Source organism: Trachypithecus francoisi, unplaced genomic scaffold (genome assembly GCF_009764315.1).
Source record: "Trachypithecus francoisi isolate TF-2019V2 unplaced genomic scaffold, Tfra_2.0 Lachesis_group0, whole genome shotgun sequence".
NCBI lineage: Eukaryota > Metazoa > Chordata > Mammalia > Primates > Cercopithecidae > Trachypithecus > Trachypithecus francoisi.
In genome coordinates, this window is record NW_022681453.1 from 129,662,094 (window position 1) to 129,680,337 (window position 18,244).

Genomic DNA, 18,244 nt, shown 5'->3' on the forward strand with positions numbered 1-18,244 from the left:
GAGGCTGAGGCAGGAAAATGGCGTGAACCCGGGAGGTGGAGCTTGCAGTGAGCCGAGATCCGGCCACTGCACTCCAGCCTGGGCGACAGAGCGAGACTCCGTATCAAAAAAAAAAAAAAAAAAAAAATGCCAAGTTGTTTTTTGAATATTGTGGATAGGTAAAATGTATATGTAATTAATGGTAATTCTACTGAACTATTACAGAGTGGGCCAGGAACACATTTATGGATTCTGGGGATGTGTACTGTAATTCTTTGGGATAGCGGACACGCTAGTCAAAAAAACACCCAAGTGCAAGACAAAGGCGAATGAGACTTCTCTTATATCTTAGCAACATTTAGATGGAAATCATATTTAAATGCAGTCCACTCTGCTTTTTGAAGAGGCTTTGGTTCAGCTCCCAAATCTCGACTGCTTGACACGGTCTCCTATGAGAATACTCAGAAGGTGTCTACTTAAACAACAAACCTATTTTTAGTGGTGGAGTGGCTTTTAGTAGCTCTGTCTGCGTGGGACTGACAACCAATCGCTATCTTTGGAGGAAGCCCTAACCTTTTCTTGTATACCCTCCCTATATGTGTAACAGCTTTTCTGTTATCACATTCAGTAGTCCATACTGCTATATTATCACCTTTAGCTCTAACATTAATAACAGCACCACATACATCATTACTGTAGTCATCAAAAGATTCTCCAATAAGGCACAGCAGTGTCTCTAGCCAAAAGCGATAAGCGATCGAGGTCACTTCATCTCTGCTATTTGTTCAGTGTAATTAGCCATCATCCTCCCAGTTTGTTTTTCTCATGTTCCCACATAGGCTCAATACCACCCTTAAAAAGTGAGTAGTCACAGCCAGCCATTAAATTATGAGACAACTGGATATGGTTGTACAGAGCCCAAAGTCTTCAACAGTATCAAACTCAGAGATCAGCCACAGGTTTGCTTGCCAAGTTTTGCTTTTATCATTTTAAAAAAAACCAGAGGGCCCATCTGTTCTGTAGAGGATGTTTAATATGGTGTTCCGGGGTAGCAACCTCTTGAATGGATTCTGTTTTCTCCTCTTCTGTAGTCCCTGGATTAGAAGTAGGGGTGTTTTCCTGTTCAATAGTCACCATCTTTGATCGATCTCTCTCTCTCTTCATTTTCAATCTGTGTGTGTCCTTACAGGTAAGGTAGAGCCTCTTGTAAGCAGTATATATTTGGGTGTTTTTTTTCTTTTTTTCTTTTTTTAATCCTTTCAATTACTCTACGCTTTTTTTTTTTTTTTTTTTTGAGACGGAGTCACACTCTGTCGCCCAGGCTGGAGTGCAGTGGCACCATCTCAGCTCACTGCAACCTCCACCTCCTGGGTTCAAGCGATTCTCCTGCCTCAGCTTCCCAAGTAGCTGGGACTACAGGCACCCACCACCACACCCAGCTGATTTTTGTATTTTTAGTAGAGATGGGGTTTCACCATGTTGGCCAGGCTGGTCTCGAACTCCTGGCCTCAAGTGATCTGCTGCCTTGGCCTCCCAAAGTGCTGGAATTACAGGCATTAGCCACCACGCCCAGCCTCCATTCAATTACTCTACACTTTTAACTGGAGAATTTAATCCATGTACATTACTATTTATTATTGATAGGTATGAACTTATTCTTTTCAATTTGTTAATTGTTTTCTAGTTGTTTTGTAAATCTTTTGTTCACTTCTCCCTCTCTTGCTTTCTTCCTTGTGGTTTGATGGCTTTCTATAGTGGTATCCTTTGGTTCTTTTTTTTTTTATCTTTTGTGTATCTATTATAAGCTTTTGCTTTGTGGTTTCCCTGAGGCTTACATAAAACATCTGATAACAGATTTATTTATGCTTAGAACAGCTTGATTTTGATTGTATACACAAACTCGCCACTTCTACTTCCCTTCTTCCCATGTTTTATGTTTTTGATTTCACACTGTACATCTTTCTATAATATATTCCATAGGTAATTATCATAGCCTTTTAAAAATAATGTTGCATTTTGACCTTTATAGTACAGATATAATCAATTTACCCACCACCATTATAGTATTAGAGTGTTTTGCATTTGACAACATGCTTACTTTTACCAGTGAGTTTTATACTTTCATATGACTTTATGATACTAATTAGCATCCTCTTCCTTCAACTTAAAGAACTTCCTTTAGCATTTTTTTGTAGTGCAGATCTGGCATAATAAATTCTCTCAGAAGTTTTTATCACTCTTTTGCTTTTGAAAGACAAGATTGCCTGAATATAGTTTTCTTAACTGGCAGTCTTTTTATTTTAGGATTTTGAATATATTATTCAGTTCCATTCTGGTTTGCAAGGTTTGTGCTGAGAAGTTCACTGATAGATTTATGGGGGCTCCTCTATATGTCACAATTTGCTTTTATTCTTGCTGCTTTCAGCACTGTCTCTTTGGCTTTAACTGTTGACAATTTGACTATGGTATGCCATGGTGTGGATCTCTTTGGAGTTCTCTTATTCAGCATCCTTACAGGGTTTTTCAATCTATCTTTCTAATTTATTTTCTAGACTTAGGAAGTTTTCTGCCATTATTTCTTTGAATATATTTCTGTTCCTTTCTCTCTTTCTTCTACTTCTGGCACACCAATGATGCATAAGTTGTTCTTCTTGATGGTGTTTGATAAGTCAATTTAAGCTGTCCTCACTCTTCTTCATTTGTTTTTCTTTTCTGCTCCTCAGATTGGATGATGTCCAGTAATCTGTTTTCAAGTTCACCAATCCTTCCTTCTGCTTAACCTAGTCTACTACTACCATTGAACCCCTCCATTGAATTTCTCAGTTCAGTTACAGCGTTCTTCAGATCTTTCATTTCTGTTTAGTACTTTTTTATACTTTGTTGAAAATCTTTGTTCTTGTATTGCTATCTTGATCTCTATGAGCATCTTTATGATCATTATTTTCAATTTCCTGTCAGGTAAGTCACAAAACTCCACTACATTTGGGTCAGTATTTGAAAATTTATCTTGTTCTATAGTTTGGAATACATTCCCTATTTCTTCATTTTACTTAATTCTCTGTGTTGGTTTCTGTACATTAGATAAGACACCTACCTCTCCATCTTGTTAGACTAAGCTTGTATGGAGAAGGTTTTCACCAATTAATCCAGCCAGAGATTTTAAGATGCCTCTCTAATCCTTGTGTTTGTCCAGATTGCTGTCTCTGTTTTTGATGGTCCTTGATATGGTTTAGCTGTGTCGCCACCCAAATCTCATCCTGAATTCCCATGTGTTCTGGGAGGGACCTGGAGGGAGGTAATTGAATCACTGGGGCAGTCTTTTCCCATGCTGTTCTCATGATAGTGAATAAGTCTCATGAGATCTGATGGTTATATAAAAATGGGAGTTTCCCTACACAAGCTGTCTTCTCTTGTCTGCTGGCATGTGAGATGTGCCTTTCACTTTCTGGCATGATTGTGAGGTCTCCCCAGCCACATGGAACTGTAAGTCCAATAAATCTCCTTCTCTTTTAAATTGTCCAGTTTCAGGTATGTCTTTATCAGCAGTGTGAAAATGGACTAATACAGTAAAATGGTACCAGGATTGGGGTGCAGTTGAAAAGATACCTGAAAATGTGGAAGCGACTTTGGAACTGAGTAACAGGCAGAGGTTGGAACAGTTTGGAGGGCTCAGAAGAAGACAGGAAAGTGTCGGAAAGTTTGGAACTCCCAAGAGACTTGTTGAATGGCTTTGACCAAAATACTGATAATGATATGGACAATGAAATCCAGGCTGAGTTGGTCTCAGATGGAAATGAGGAACTTGTTGGGAACTGGAGCAAAGGTGATTCTTGTTATGTTTTAGCAAAGAGACTGGCAGCATTTTGCCCCTGTCTTAGAGATTTGTGGAACTTTGAACTTCAGAGAGATGATTTAGGGTATCTGGCAGAAGAAATTTCTAAGTAGCAAAGCATTCAAGATGTGACTTGGTGCTGTTAAAGGTGTTCTGTTTTAAAAGGGAAACAGGGAATAAAAGTTTGGAAATTTTGCAGCCTGACAATGCCATAGAAAAGAAAATCCCGTTTTCTGAGGAGAAATTCAAGCTGGCTGCAGAAATTTGCATAAATAATGAGGAACTGAATGTTAATCACAATGACAATGGGGAAAATTTCTCCAGGGCATGTCAGAGGACTTCATGCAGCACAGGAACTTGGTGCCCTGCATCCCAGCTACTCCACCCATGGCTGAAAGGGGCAAATGTAGAGCTTGGGCCATGGCTTCAGAGGGTGCAAGCCCCAAGCCTTGGCAGCTTCCACATGGTGTTGAGCCTGTGAGTGCACAGAAGTTAAGAACTGGGGTTTGGAAACCTCCACTTAGCTTTCAGAATATGTATGGAAACGCCTGGATGCCCAGGCAGAAGTTTGCTGCAGGGGAAGGGCTCTCATGGAGAAACTCTGCTAGGGCAATGCAGAAGGGAAGGCCTACACAGAGTCCCTACTGGGGCACCAGCTAGTGGAGCTGTGAGAAGAGGGCCATGTCCTCCAGACCCCAGAATAGTAGATCCACTGACAGCTTGCACCGTGCACCTGGAAAAGCCACAGACACTTAACGCCAGCCTGTTAAGGCAATCGGGAGGGAGGCTGTACCATGCAAAGCCACAGAGGCAGAGTGCCCAAGACCATGGGAACCTCTTGCATCAGTGTGGCCTGGATGTAAGACATGCAGTGAAAGGATATCATTTTTGGAGCTTTAAGATCTGACTGCCCTGCTGGATTCTGGACTTTCATGGAGACTGTAACCCTTTTACTTTGGTCAGTTTCTCCCATTTGGAATGACTGTATTTGCCCAATGCCTATACCTGTACCCCCATTATATCTAGGAAGTAACTAACTTGCTTTAGATTTTCCAGGCTCGTAGGTAGCAGGGACTTGCCTTGTCTCAGATGAGTCTTTGGACTGTGGACTTTTGAGTTAATGCTGAAATGAGTTAAGACTTTGGGGGACTGTTAGGAAGGCATGATTGGTTGTGAAATGTGAGGACATGAGATTTGGGAGGGGTCGGGGTGGAATGATATGGTTTGACTGTGTCCCCACACAAATCTCATCTTGAATTTCCACATGTTGTGGGAAGGATCTTGTGGGAGGTAATTGAATCATTGGGGTAGGTCTTTCCTGTGCTGTTCTCATGATAGTGAATAAGTCTCACAAGATCTGATGGTTATATAAAAATGAGAGTTTCCTTGAATGAGCCCTCTTCTCTTGTCTGCCACCATGTGAGATATGCCTTTTACCTTCCACCATGATTGTGAGACCTCCCCAGTCACATGGAACTGTAAGCCCAATAAACCTCTTTTTTTTTTTTTTTATATTGCCCAGGGAATGCCTTTATCAGCAATGTGAAAATGGACTAATACAGCCCCCTAAAATTTAGGATGTACCATGTCTTGTCAGTGTCCCAAGATGAGTTTGAGGGAAGTCAGACTCTTTAGATGTAGCTGGAAAGCTTGGGGGATTGGGTGTGAGTTCCAAATCTTTTTGTCTCACAGTGAGGCTGGGTTCAGGTGTCTATATCGCACTCTCTCTAGACTAGTCCAGGAGAAGAGCTGTGGCAAATGCCTTGACTCATGTTCAGGTTGCACCTTCTGATTCTGGAGAGATAGCTTATGGGAGTAGGCCCGTCATACATCCACCTATTTGTTTTCTATGGCCCTGGGTTACTTCAAATAGCAAAGTCCTCTGATCTTCCAAAGCAAGGTTGTTAAGGAAACAATCCCTTGGGTGGGAGCTATGGAAGTTGTGGCACATGATGCCTGGCCAAACTCCTCCCAGAAAGACTGGATAGGCCTGAAGTTATCTCTGTGACAAGCCAGGGAGATAAGTGCCAAGCTCTGGTTTCAGCTAATGGAGAGGTACTGTTTGCTTGCCTCATGGGCTCCCTGATGCAAGTTTATTAGAGGCTAAGCTGTCAAGTAGTCACTGAGTGTCCGTGTGGTAAGGCCCTTATGAAGAGAAAGGGAGAGCTCCATGTGCCTGCTTCTTTCCTGCACTGCCCCAAGAGGTTATAGCCCCTGGAAGTATTTGGATGCCCATTTAAAATCACCTCTTTGTTCTGAGATCAGGGAAGACTGACATATGTTTATTTCCTTCTGTTCCCAGAGCTATTAGGTTTAGGATGGAGCCCTTCAAGAGGAAGCTTTAACAATTTGGTGCTCTCAGTGTGTGTCCTAAACCCCTTCTGGTGGAGAAGCAGGGAGTTAGCTGCACTATTTTAGGCCGCTTCTCTGCACCACTCCAGAGGGATGAAGTCCCTGATGGTGCTTGCATGCATGTTTAAAGACACTATTTTTCTCTTGCTATCTAGGGAGATGTGTGCATGCTAGTCCCCTCTGCTCCAAGAGTCATGAGATTAATCATACAGTCTTTTAGGTGGATGTGGTAAAAGTTGAGGTGCTTAGTATGGGTGCAAACTCCTTCCAGACTGGTGGTGAGTTAATAATTGGCTGTCTCTTTAACGATACAATGCAAGTTAGCTTGAAGCCAGGCCACTTGTCTGCTTGGCAGCCACTGAAAGTGTTTTCCGGTGAGAGTAGGCAATAGAGGGCTGTGGTTTTTTAAAGCCTCTTCTGTGCACTGCTCCTGGGAGATGAAATACCTGGAGGTGCCTGAAAATCTATGTAAGACCACCACTTTATTTCCTATAGCCTGGGGGGACACGTGTGTGTCTAATCCCCACCGTGTATAAAACAACAGGGAAGCATGAGGTCAAAGCCCTCTGTGTGAGTCCAGACACTCTTCTCCACGGGGAGAAACTGGGTGTTGGAGACTCCTTTTTCCAATTTTATGGCATAGTGAGGTCTGTGCCCAAGTGTGCCTGGGCGTCTCCTACCTGTTTTATGTTGTGTTCTTAGTCGCTCAGTGGATGGGAGTCTCTCAACTAGTCTCTGACTTTCTCTTAGGGGGAATTGGTCCGTGGATAGATGTTTATTTGGTGCACCTGTGGGTGGAGGGCGAGTCAGAAGCTTCTGTTTGCCATGCTGGTGGTGTCACTCTCGTGACTATAGTTTTAAACCTGAACCTTCGGCTTTACTTGAGCCAAAGTCAGTGCTGAGTTGTTGAAATATGGAACAGTCTTATAGCACATTCAGAAAAACATTTGCTTTCACACGGCCTCTGGCATGTTTCATACCTTTATTCATAGCACCCTGGTAGCTGCAGTCTCTGTCTCTCCCTTTCTTTCTTTTCTTTCTATAATTTTAAAATCATTTTCTTTGGTTTTCATATCTTTCTTTCTGTCTTTTTTCTTTACACCTTTTTTACGTTTTCCCTGCTTTCCATTCTCCCCTTTCTTCTGTGTCTCCTCCTTCTGTCGTTTGTTAGTATTTTTTTTTTTATGGAGACAATTCTAAGAAAGCTATTTTTAAAGTAAGTGACATTAGCTCTAGCATTAACACTGTAGCTAGCATGAACTGAGAACACGTTAAATGCCAGAATTATCTCATTTATCCTTATTGTAACCCAATGAAATATGTGTAAATACTTTCAAGTTAAAGGAGAAAACTGAAGCTTGAATTGTCATCTGGAATCGTTAAGTTAATCATTCCACAGAGCCATGATGGCATCTTAGATCCCCTGGTACAAGAAACAGCTTAGTTTCTTTATCCAGCTGGACTTGAAAGTTCTCAGTATTCTCTTTCCCATAGTGTATATTTACTTTTTTTTGTTTTGTTTTGTTTTTGAGATGGAATTTTGCTCCCATTGCCCAGGCTGGAGTTCAATGGCTTGATCCCATCTTATCGCAAACTCCACCTCCCAGGTTCAAGCGATTCTGCTGCCTCAGCCTCCCGAGTAGCTGGGATTACAGGCATGTGCCACCACGCCTGGCTAATTTGTGTTTTTAGTAGAGACAGGGTTTCTCTATGTTGGTCAGGCTGGTCTCGAACTCTCATCCTCAGGTGATCCATCTGCCTCACCCTCCCAAAGTGCTGGGATTATAAGCGTGAGCCACCACACCCAGCGTATATTTACTCTTTTAAAGGAATTGGCTCAAGACCATCTCACGCTGAGTCCAATGGGCTCGAGTATTTACCCTGTGGTAATTTTTTCAGTTCCTAAGTGTATATATTTAGCCTTTTAAAAGGCCTTTCATTGGTTCCCTGACCTATTAAGTAAGAGTTATTATGGTAAAAAGCACCAAGTGGAAGCTCCCATAATTTCAACCCATACCTTAGCTAAGATAGCAAACCAGATGCAACCGTTTGATCCAGCAATCATGTTTCTTGGTATTTATCCAATGGAACTGAAAACTCATGCCCACACAAAAACCTGCATATGAATGTTTATAGCAGCCTTATTTATAATTGCCAAAACTTGGAAGCAATAAAGATACCTTTCAATAGGTGAATGGATAAACTGTGGTACATCCAGACAATGCAATATTATTTAGTGCTAATTAGATACATGCGTAGCACAGGTAGAAGAGAAAGCCTATAAAGATTTAGGGGTCTGACATATCAACAAATGTTTTTTCTTGTTATTTTATTATAAACATTTCAAACATACAGAAAAGTTGAAATGGTTTTACAGTGAACTTCTGAGTATTCACCATCTAGATTTTTATTGAGAATATTTAAATTTTAAAAATTTTTAAATTTTTATTTCAATAGATTTTTGGGGAACAGGTGGTGTTTGGTTACATGAATAAATTCTCTAGTGTTGATTTCTGAGATTTTGGTGCACTCATCACCCGAGCAGTGTTCACTGTGCCCAGTGTGTAGTCTTTTATCCCTAGCCACCCCCTACCCTTTCCCCTGAGTCCCCAAAGTCCAATGTATTATTCTTATGCTTTTGCATCCTGATAGCTTAGCTCCCACATATGAATGAGAACATATGATGTTTGGATTTTCATTCCTGAGTTACTTCACTTAGAATACTAGTCACCAATTCCATCCAGGTTGATTCAAATGCCATTATTTCATTCCTTTTTATCGCCGAGTAGTATTACATGGTATGTGTGTATACACACACACACACACACACACATAGATAGATATACCACATTTCCTTTATCCACTTGCTGATTGGCAGGCATTTGGGCTGGTTACATACTTTTGCAATTGCAAATTGTGCTGCAGTTAACAAGCATGTGCAAGCATCTTTTTCACATAATGGCTTCTTTTCCTCTAGGTAGATACCCAATAGTGGGATTGTTGGATCATATGGTAGTTCTACTTTTAATTCTTTAGGGGATCTCCACACTGTTTTCCATAGTGATTGTACTAGTTTACATTCCCACCAACAGTGTGAAAGTGTTCTTTCCACCATATCCAGGCCTACATCTATTTTTTTTTTTTTTTAATGGCCATTCTTGAAGGAGTGAGGTGGTATCACATTGCGGTTTTGATTTGCATTTCCCTGATAATTAGTGGTATTGAGCATTTTTGCATTTGCTTGTTGGCCATTTGTATATCTTCTTTTGGGAATTGTTTATTCATGTCCTTAGCCCTCTTTTTGATGGGATTATTTGTTTGTTTGTTTGTTTGTTTCTTGCTAATTTGTTTGAGTTTGTTGTAGATTCTGGATATTAGTCCTTTGTCAGATGTATAGATTGTGAAGATTTTCTCCCACTCTGTGGGTTGCCGGTTAACTCTGCTGATTATTTCTTTTGCTGTGCAAAAGCTTTTTAGTTTAATTAAGTCCCATCTATTTATCTTTGTTTTTGTTACATTTGCTTTTGGGTTCTTGGTCATAAAATCTTTGCCTAAGCCAGTGTCTAGAAGGGTTTTTCCAATGTTAGCTTCTAGAATCTTTATGGTTTCAGGTCTTAGATTTCAGTCTTTGATCCATCTTGGTTGATTTTTGCATAAGGTGAGAGATGAGGATCTGGTTTCATTCTTCTACATATGGCTTGCCAATGCTCCCAGCACCACTGGTTGAATAGGGTGTCCTTTTCCTACTTAATGTTTTTGTTCGCTTTTTCGAAGATCAGTTGGCTGTAAGTATTTGGGTTTATTTCTGGGTTCTCTATTCTGTTCCATTGGTCTATGTGCCTATTTTTATACCAGGATCATGCTGTTTCGGAGACTATGACCATATAGTATAGTTTGAAGTCAGGTAATGTAATGCCTCCAGATTTGTTCTTTTTGCTTAGTCTTGCTTTTGACACCTAGATTTCATAATTAACATCTTACCACACTTGCTTTGTCATATTTGATGAAGTATTTAGGAGTCCAAGAATTTGGAGCATGTCTAAGATAACCTCTCTGAAATAAAAAATAAGTTGATTCATCTCACATTCCCCACCACTAAGAAAAAGACAGAGTGCTTAGTCATCTCTTTTGGATTTTGGAGACAGCATATACTGCTCTGAGGAGTACTACTGCTTATTTTTGGGGTAACTTGGAAGTCTCACAGTTTCAATGGCGTTCAGAGCAAAAAGAAGGCTCAACAGCAAATCCAGGCAGCACTGCAAGCTGCCTTACTCTTCAAACTATATAATCAACAGAATCCATGGCACTACCTGTATCCATGGTGAATATATTGATCCATAGTAAACACAAGTGTAAGGTCTCTGGAAAATGCCAAAACAAAACCAGAGCAGAAAGGTCCTTTATATTTTGGAGCAAGACCCCATCTTCTATGGCATAAACTACATTCTTTTTTGGCAAAGCAGCCCTGGCCACTACTGAGCCTTTATAGAGACTAAGTGCCTGCCAAATGGCTATGTAAGTTTTGCTGCCCATAATGAACTGGCATTTTAGATCTACCAAGTCATAATGTCAGACAAATCCAGCAGCAATCCATCATAGTATAGAAATGGTTAAAAATCAGGACCAAGCAGAGACAGAGAATACAAAAATGCTACATGAGCAGGACTTCTGATACTCACACCACCTAACTCTATGTCATCAATGTCTAAACATCAACTCACACCTAAAATCTTGTTGAGGGCATGGGAAGTATTTATACAGCCAGCTGATGGAGGAGAAAAACAATCTCGGTCTCAGTTCACAGCTGGGTTGTATACACTATGTCAGTATAAACTGAAAATGGACTTCTGTTGCACTATGGCCCCACTTAGGGATGGATCTAAATGTCGGTTGTGAGGGACAGTCCTTCCAGTGGACAGAGCTGAGAGCAATAAATTTGATTATTTACTTTTTATGCAAGAAGAAGTAGCTTAAGAAGGATATACTCCTGAGTACTGGCAAATAGCTTGATTGGTTGGTCAGGGCCTGGAAGGAACCAATTTGGAAGATCAAAGAGGAAAAAGTTGTCTAGAGAAGCAAGTGACAGACCCATTGAAGTGGGCACAGATCTCATGCTACTGCCCACTAGAGAATATCAAAGTCAGAGGAGACACCAAACAACCAGGATGACTCATCCTGTGGATGTCAGACAGCCACTGTCCTTGACCGCCCAATGTGCTTATCCATTAGGTCCAATAATGAAGTCCCAACAGTAACAGGAATAGAGGTTGTGCATGGGAGAACCCAACAGTATGGGCTCCCACTATTTAAGGCTGCCGTTGAATACACAACCTGCCAAACTCTTTTAACAACCTGGCATGAATCCTTTGATAGAGCAGCAAAACCTAAGATCAGCCAAACATTCAGTAGCAGGTTGATTAGATCAAATTCCTTCCACCCTGGAGGGGGCAATGATTCATCCTTACTGGAGTCGATACTTACTCCCATATGGCTTTGATATTCCTGTCTGCCATGTCTGACAGCACCACCATTCAAAGGCATATAATGCACCTTGTTGATTATGTGGATTCCCATATATTATCAGTAAAAATCAAGGGTTCCATTTTACAGAGAAAGTTTGCAACAATCAATTCATGACCAAATGATTCATTATTTCTACCACATAGTGCATCACCTGAAAAAAATCACCTACTTATAATGATGGAATTGCTTATTAAAGGTTCAACTAAGGTGCTAACTCAGGGCAAAGACCTCTGTGAAGCTGGGACATTGTCCACCAAGAACAAGTATATAAATTAAACAAATAGTCGTGCTATGCCCCCAATAACTGAAATAAACAGGTCTATATAGTTGTCTGACCCTCTCACCATCATTCCCAGTGGATTCTCAGTGGTCTACTTATAGAATGTGTGCTTCTTGTCCCTGCACCTTTAGGTTTTATAGGATTCAGAGGTTCTGATACTCAGAGGAGTACTTTCACTAAAGGAAATGATAAGAATCTCAATGAGGCCGAAACTATGACTACCGCCTCTACTTTGGGTTCCTCATGCCGGTGACCTAACAAGCAAAGAAAAGAATTACTATACTTACAGAAGGTAATCAAATGTGATTATCTTGAGGAGTAGGGTTTCTTACCATACAATGAGAACAGAGAAAATCTGGAATACAGAGATTCACTGGGGGTCTCTGGGTACTTATATGCAAAATGATACTGGTCAATAGTCAATTTTAGCAACCATAGCCCAGTAAGGACAAGGAAGCTAAGAGCTCAGATCCCTCAAGGATGGAGACGGCATGCCAACTGAGGAACTGAAGTTTTGGGCAAGGGTGAGGGAAATCTAGAACGGATGTTGGAGAAGCTAGATGATGAATACCAATTATGACCTCAGATTCAGTTGTGGCAGTGGAGATTGCAGCTTAGTACACTAATCCTTTGCATTAAGCTTCTTTTTGGAGTGATTGCAGCTGCCAATACTTTGAAGACTCAGTGACAAATTGGTGTTAACATATGCAGAGAATGGATTGAATCAGGTGCCTCTTATGTTCTGCCTCACTTCTTCTCAGTCTTCTATTGCCATTTGCAGTTGTGGCTGTGGTGAATAATTACATGGTAAAAGGGGTGAAGAGTTCCAACATTGACCACATATTTCTTCAGGCATATCATTGACCTTCTGTGGCATTTTTCTGGTACTGAAGAAGTGGGATACCCACAGGAGTTTACTGGGCATGGATGCACACACAGCTCAAGTGCAGGGTCTGAGATCACCACCCAAGGCAACCCTCAATGGGAGATGCGAGTCAATGAATGACAAGTGCTTCCACTTACTGATTCCTTGGGTCACTCCCCAAAAAAACTACCTGAATGCAAGCTCTTTTCTCAATCTCTGCTTTCCAGGGTAACCCAGGCTAAGAAAGAAGCCAATGAAAATCCACACAGCTCTTGCAAATAAGGTATAAAATGCTGCAGAGCTGAGCGCCATGGCTCACACCTGTAATCCCAACACTTTGGGAGGCTGAGGTGGGAGGATCACTGAGCCCAGGAGTTCAAGTTCAACATAGTGGAACGCCATCTCTACACAAAACAAAATTTAAAAATTAGCCAGGCATGGGGGTGCACGCTTGTAGTCCCAGCTATGCAGGAGGCTGAGGCAGGAAGATGGCTTGAATCCAGGAAGTTGAGGTTGCAGTGAGCCGTGATTGTGCCACTACTGCACTCCAGCCTGGGTGACAAAGTGAGACCCTGCCTCAAAAATAATAAATAAATAAATAAATAAATAGAATAATAAATAAAATGCTGCAGAAAAACAATAAAAACTTTCATTTTGCAAACGTGCTGGTTTCAAGGGTAACAGAAAATATAATTTTTGACTCATTCTAGCCAATTCCTCTATTATCATAAGCCAAAAGTTAGGATAACTCTGTATTCCCTTACAAATTCTTCCTCACCAAAAGTTAATAAAGAGAAATTACTATAGGACAGAGAATATATTTTGTATTTGTTTTCCATTGCTGCTACAACAAATTATCAGAAATTTGGTGGCTTAAAACATAAATCTATTATCTCACAGTTCTATAGGTTAGAAGTTCAGCACAGGTCTCACTGAGCCAAAATCAAGGTGTCACCAGAGGTGAATTCTCTCTGTAGACTCAGGGGGAGAATCTGTTTTCTTGACTTTTTCAGTTTCTGATGGCTTCCTGCTTTTCTTGGCTTATGATGCCTTACTCCATCCTCAAAACCAGCAAGAGAAGATCAACTTCTTTTTACATCATATCATTCTGACCCCTCTTCAGTCTTCTTCTACTTTTAAAGACTTTCGCAAGTGTACCAGGTCTGCCCAGATAATCCAGTATAATCTCTCTATCATAAAATCACCAAATTAGCAACCTTAATTTTAGCTGCAATCTTAATTTCCCTTTGCCATGTAATGTAACATACTCGTAGGCTCCAAGGATTAAGACACGGACATATTTGGGGCAGGATGGAGAGCATTATTCTGCCTATCACAATATTATTCTGCCTATCACAATATTAAAGAAAAGGAAAGTTTATAAATTTCCTTTTAGGTCTACTGTCATATCTACTTTAGACCCAAACTCTCATTCAGTTTAATCCAACTTAATTTTTAACTTCAATGTTTTGGCTGTACTTATATTGACTTACAACATTTGATTACATCAGGTCAGTGAGTCCATTTTCATTTTGTAGGTGAACAGAATGGGATATGAAAAGCAAAAGCCAGAAATTACCCCCCAAAAAATGGGGGAGGAAAGGAAGGAAGGAAGGAAGGAAGAAAGGAAGGGAAAGAGGGAGGGAGGGAGGGAGGAAGGGAGGAAGGAAGGAAGGAAGGAGGAAGGAAGGAAGGAAGGAAGGAAGGAAGGAAGAAGGAAGGAAGGAAGGAAGGAAGGAAGGAAGGAAGGAAGGAAAAAACTTGGGTTTTATTTTTAGGTAAGAAAAATATGTTTAGATACTCATCCCTAAGGTCATTGGGTTGGAGAAGGCTGTCCCAGGAGGAAGTACTCATCTGCTTGAAATTAATCTCTTTTAAACTCAAAGTTCTGATGAGAGATCCTGGTTGTAACAACTAGTCAAAACTCTAGTCAAGTAGGAACTTTTACTAGCATTATTTGTTAAAAATAATAATAATGAGAGAACTCATTATTTAAAAATCATAATGTAAGTTACTTGCATCTTGTCTTTCCAGCTCAAATTTTCTTGAAGCAACTCTTTTTTTCTTGATCATGATATTATGGACAATATTAAAGAGTAGATGGTAGACCATAACATCTCTTAGAAAAACAAAAAGGCATGAACTGATAAAATGTATCTTATAGGCATCTTCAGTAATTACCATTCATTGTTCTCCTGTGAACTGTTCATATTTTGTAGCCTCCCAAATCTGATCTGTTAGATTAAATGTGATGAAACGTTTCAGTTGACAACATGTAATATTTTCTTTTACTATTGATCTCAATCCATGTGATTAAGAGTAATTTTGTAAGACATATTTCTTTTGTACTAGTAAATCCAACAAAAGTGATAAAGAAATGGCATGGAGGCGACATCCTGAATATGCATTTGGCACTTCAAAACAAATGGATTGTTAAAAAGTTATTTGAGATTAGTTGAGCATGAGTAGGTATTTATTGCTTTCTTCTTGGCCAGAAACTTGTTAGTGAAATAAGGCTAATGGTAGAAATATTTCCTCTTGTAAAACATAATCATCTCTTCTTGAGAAGATTGGTTTTAAAATATCCTAGTGCTTTTAGATATTGTACCTTTTTGGTTATGCCAAATATCAGTTCACTTTGGAAAGCCAGTAATATGAATAATGAGGTCATTCATCATTAGTACAGAGGATTAAAGAGAAAACTGGAATGAGAAAGATGTCTCAGAAAGGGAAATCAGTGTCTGGGTCTGTGTTGTACTATGCCATTCCCCACCTAATTAAGTGACTTAATTCCTTTTGAAACTATGAATTTCCACTCCAGAAAGCATCTATTTATAAAGAACCCTTTTCTCTGCCTCATTCTCAAATTATTTCTTTTTGTTGTTGTTGTTATCCTTATTTCTATCGGCAAAAAATATCTATTGATATTCAAACAATATTAAGACCAAAAAAAGTTGGCCATATTTACAACTAATCTTATTTGTAAAGATGGAGACTACCTGAAACAAAAAATATTTAAAATCAGAAAATTTGTTTTTTTTATGATTTGGAGGATCAGGAAGGAAACTATTGGGGAACTATATGCATGCATTATACAAATGATCTTTGGAACCTGTATTTACTATTCCATTCTTAAAGGACATTTATCCTTAAAAACATTATTAAATAAACTTAAAAAGCAAGCAGATCCACTTCTTATTTACTTAAGAGTCAAGTTCTTGAAAAGTGAAAGGAAATTAAATTATAAATAATTTTGTTCAGATGAAATAAATGTAAAACGGGTAACTTATTTCAGTTGAGGACAATGTGAATTGTCCCATTTTCCATATTTCCTTAATCTAAGCAGTAACAGAAAGGTTTTAGAGAAAACAAATACATGAAAAAAATTTGTCATAAATTGCATTTTAAAAGTCACTGGTAATCTCTAGTCAATCTGCAGACAATGGTAGCATCTTTAGCTCTTTTACTTTTCATCATATCCATTAAAGAAATTCTCAAACATGAAGTCTTTGACATATATTTGTTCACCAAATTCTAATGAGTATCCCTAGGCACAATAAGTAGGACACTACAATGAGGAGATTTATTTCACCCAGGAGGAAGGCAAGGTTAGTGAATTTCTTACATTGTATAGTGCTCTGTCCACAGAACCCTCTAATTTCCACAATCTTACTTGACAAACTCTACAAACTTGATATCACCAGGAAGGCACCCCCCTCCATAATTACAGAAGAAGCAAGTGAACCCAAGAAGTCTTAGTTACTTACCAAATAAGTGCACATTTAAATATGAAACCTGTGTTTTAACCAACTCACTAGGTAATTGCTCAGAGAACTCATTATCTAAAGACATAGTAGCCATTAAAAACACAAATACACCTAAAAAAGGCATAGATAAAATTCATATGTAACAAACCTCTGATGGGTGTTATTTTGTGTGTAGCTATTTAGTTCCTCCTTTAACATAAAAATAATGTCCTTTATGAGATATTTTTCATGTTCCATAGTAAAAAACCATTTACCATGTTCTGGTAAAAACCATTATATTTGCCATGTGATATCTTCCATCAATTTTAGCAGGAGCGTTCTTTAAACATAAAAGACATGTAATTCTTTTGATGAGGAAGTAGAAACTTGCACTACTATATATTCTTGGTATATTTATTGAATTAATCACAGTGTATTAGTAAGGAGAACATGAAGCATACCTTAATACCAGTACTGACATCTATCATAACATCTGCATTGTAGATAGGGGCTTGTCTGTACGTAAAGATTTAATAAAACAATCTTCATGGATTCCCATTTCTGTTAGAATGATCAGATTAGGAGGTTGGCTGATTTCCATTTCCAAACATCTCCATGTTAAAAAAAAAAATTTGTACGTTATGATTACTGCCCTTTGTGGTTGTGAGAGTTTTAAATTCAAAATAATATCACCAAATCCCAGCTAGTCAAAACACTGAAAAATGCACACTGCTCTCTAGGATTAATAATAATCAATTCCATGTTAATGAATGTCTTTTACTAAGTGCAAACACTAGTCAGTTTATTTCATTTAACCCTCATCTCCCTGAGTAAACTCCTTAACTAGGTGTTAATATCCCATTTTACAGATGATAAATATAAGACTTTGCAAACCATGTAACTTGCCCAAGAATACACAACTAATAAATGTTGAAGTTGGCATTTGACCAGAGTCAGGTAACTCAAAATTCTTGGACCACTAGTTTAAATTATTTTTTAAAATTATCATGTCAACAATTATCATAGAAGTTTTCATAAGAAAGAGTTTTATTTACCATACTAAAATATCAGCACAGCAAACCCAATTACTTCTAATTTATCTGCAAGTGTCTTTTACACACTTTGAAACTATCCTCTCTTCTTAGAAGACAGGCTAGTCTGTCTATATTTTGCTTAAATGACAAATCACAAAAGAACTTCCAAACATTGGGTTCAAAACGGTATAACAAGAGGCAAGAGATATCCTCGCACACATATATTATACACAATATTGGCAGAGAGCATTAAACTGCATCTTCTTGTAGTGAATTACTCAGATATTAAGGAGGATGATCAGTTGAAAAGGACACAACTCTGCTTTCAAATCACGGTAAACCCATCAAATGACTGCACGAAGTTCCATAGCAAGTTACTCTAAGCAAGATAAAGCTTATCTTGCTTTATCTTGCTGACCAACCTAAAGAATCATCAAACTACATTTCAAAATTATAATAATCCCAAAGCACACGTTTGTTGAAGACAGGGACACAATGTACAGCTTAGCAGAAAGCAACAAGAGTCTTGCCATTTAATGATTTTTTTTTTCAGATTTAGAAAGTATAAAGAAATTAGCAATGGGCTTTTGACTCACTTTGAACTGTAGGCCCAATATTATGGCTGGCAGGTAT

The 18,244-nt window shown here is 39.1% G+C and overlaps 1 pseudogene; it reads right to left on the minus strand.

Moving 5' to 3' along the window:
• Positions 1-455: 455 nt before the first annotated feature.
• LOC117077277 lies at positions 456-1,116 on the minus strand (annotated as a pseudogene).
• Between the last annotated feature and the right edge of the window lie 17,128 nt (positions 1,117-18,244).